This window comes from Apodemus sylvaticus, chromosome 1 (assembly GCF_947179515.1).
Source record: "Apodemus sylvaticus chromosome 1, mApoSyl1.1, whole genome shotgun sequence".
NCBI classification, from domain to species: Eukaryota; Metazoa; Chordata; class Mammalia; order Rodentia; family Muridae; genus Apodemus; species Apodemus sylvaticus.
In genome coordinates, this window is record NC_067472.1 from 92,331,793 (window position 1) to 92,334,498 (window position 2,706).

General features: G+C 49.9%; 1 non-coding gene across 1 annotated transcript; it reads right to left on the minus strand.

Moving 5' to 3' along the window:
• Nucleotides 1-1,737: 1,737 nt before the first annotated feature.
• Nucleotides 1,738-1,881, minus strand: LOC127676551 (small nucleolar RNA SNORA48). The gene has a single exon (XR_007976021.1). It is a non-coding gene; the product is annotated as a small nucleolar RNA SNORA48 (small nucleolar RNA).
• Between the last annotated feature and the right edge of the window lie 825 nt (nucleotides 1,882-2,706).

The following is a 2,706-nucleotide window of genomic DNA, read 5'->3' on the forward strand; positions in this document are numbered from 1 at the left end:
GATTGTTTTTAAAGATTCTTTGTAAATATTGCACCATACACCCCAGTCCTAGTCATCTCCCCATCCTCTCACATCCGCCGGTCACCCTGGAAACACCCCCCCCCAAATACACACATACGCAAACAACAACAAAACAAACCATAGAAAATATCTCATAGAAGCTGTGGTGTGTCGCAGTGTGTCCCACAGTATATCCCTCTGTCCACACATCTTCACTTGCAAATATACATTGCAATAAGTCACTGGTGTGGTTCACAGCCTCTGGCTTCCGCTACACCATCAACATTGGATCTTCACTGGGCCTCCTCCCAATTATCCTGTTGTTGCCCTGTGTCATGAAGATCCTTCAGCTCTGGAACTGCAGGTCCATATCTCAAACATTCACAGATGATGCAGATTTGGGCATGGGCCACTTCAAAGCCCTGGGTCTGGGCCTGCGTGGTAGCTGACCTGGTCAGCCCCAGATCTCCTTTATCACACCACCAGGGCAAGCCCTCTATCACTGTTTTAGCTAGACCACCTAAAGCTGCCATTGGCAGGAGGCAGGGGCAGCTCTCCTGCTCTCGTACCTTCTGGGCTGGCTTACCTGCACCCACACCTCCAGAGTCAACTCCACTGTGCTGCCCCTGTCAAGGAAGGCCCACTTTCCCAAGTGCTTCCGCCTGAGAGGGGCTGGACCAGCTCTCCTGCTCTCACACCCCTGGGCTGGCTCACCTGTGCCCAAACCTCTCCAGCTGCCAGGGCCAGCTCAACTGTCCTGTTTAGGTGAAGTGCTGAACCTGCACTCCAGAATGTTGTAGCCAGTGAGGGGCAAGGCCAGCTCTGCCAGACTCCTGCCCTTGGGGCTGGCTCATCTTTAACCCATCTCTGACCAGGGCCATCTCTGCTGTCCAGGCAAGGTGCAGTGCCCACTCTCCTGAATGCTGCAGCTGGTGAGGGGCAGGGCTAGCTCTCCTGAACTCATACCTGAGGTGGACGGTAGTGAGGGGCAGGCCAGGGAGTAGGTGTCACCTCTATACCCATGCCACCCAACTTCAGATGAATGGTGGGGTCACCTCTCCCACAGTCATGCCCTTAGGCTCACTCACCCACAAACCCACCACCAGGACGAGCTCTACTATGCTGCCTGGGTGAGGTGCCAGGCCCATCCTCCCAAGTGCTGCTGCTGGTGAGAATGAAGCCAGCTCTCAGGACACAGCATCCAGTGAGGAGTGGAGCCAGTTATGCATAGCCCATGGACATCAAATAGTCCCCAGTGGCTGCACTGACCAGGGACACTCCCATATTATTATTCTCTAGTAATAATATGAGCCATGAATACCAATCCCTGCCACTGTGTAGCCACAGACTCAGACATGGCCCTCAGCAGCAGCTTAGCCTGGGACCTCACCATAGCCCAGGTGGTAGGGACTGGCCACTCACAACAGTCTCCTCCTCTCCACTCTTGAGTCTCCAGTTCCATCTCTCTTCGTAATGCTCAAGCTGCTCCACTCTCTTTCTCTCCCATCTGACCACACTTGAACGTTGTGGTGGCTCCTCCTGCAGGCTGACCATGTATGTGGCTATCATGCCCCTGGGTGAAATCCCCCATCTGCTCCATGTGGTATGGTGGCAAGTGGGTGTTTCGCCTACCTGTGCTGTACGCTGGAGGACAGGACTGTGGGTGGCAAAGTGGTCTGCAGGTCTCTCTCTTCCTCCTCCTGTGCTGTACTGCCTAGATTTGATTTGATTTGATCTTTATGAGTCCTGGGCACAAAACACCTTTGGCTACCAAGTCAGGCGTCATGCCAGGATGAACAGAGGACTACCATCTGCTCTGTCGCTGACTGATATGAATACAACACCACCAACAAGGTGTCTCTTTGCTCATTGTCAAAGGGGGTATTTTTGTTTCTTAATTTGAGATTGTGAAATTATTGTTGAGTCTTTCTTAAAGTATTTGTAGATTTTTATGATATGTGATTACTGATTTTATGATCATCCTCAGTGAAATGCGCTCTGTGTGTGTGTGTGTGTGTGTGTGTGTGTGTGTATGTTCTATGGCTGTCATCGTTTTTCTGATGGGTATTTCTATACAAGTGTGGTGGTTTGAATAAGAATGGCTCCCATAGACTCATATTTGAATGCTTATGGAGTGGCATGAGGAAGTGTAGCCTTGTTGGAGTAGGCATGGATTTGCTGGAGGAAGTGTGTCACTGGGTGTGTGCTTTGAAGTTCCAGATGCTCAAGCCAGGCCCAGTGTCACGTTCTCTTCCTGATGCCTGCCAATCCAGATATAGATGCTTCTATACCTCTCCAGCACCATGCCTGCCTTCATGCTTCTGTGTTTTGGCCATGATGACAATGGACTAAACTTCTGAACTGTAAGACAGCTGCATTAAATGTTTCCTATCAGAGTTGCTGTGGTCATGGTGACTTTTCACAGCAATAGAAACCCTAACTAAGACAACAAGCAAACTTAAATTGTCTTGGCCACAATCAGTCACAGTGTCTTTGCTGACTTCAGCCACCCTACATTGTCTAAGTTCTCCAGATCTTTCAATATACATGCTTAAATTGTTTTTTTGATCTACAATCTAGGTGGCTTAAGATGGTGGTGCGCTTCCAGAGAGGAGAGGCTTTTTACTTGAGCACACTCAACTCCCTCCAAGATAGATAGTCAGGACAGAGGAAAGTAGTGAATAAGAGTGTATATAGATGCTGACA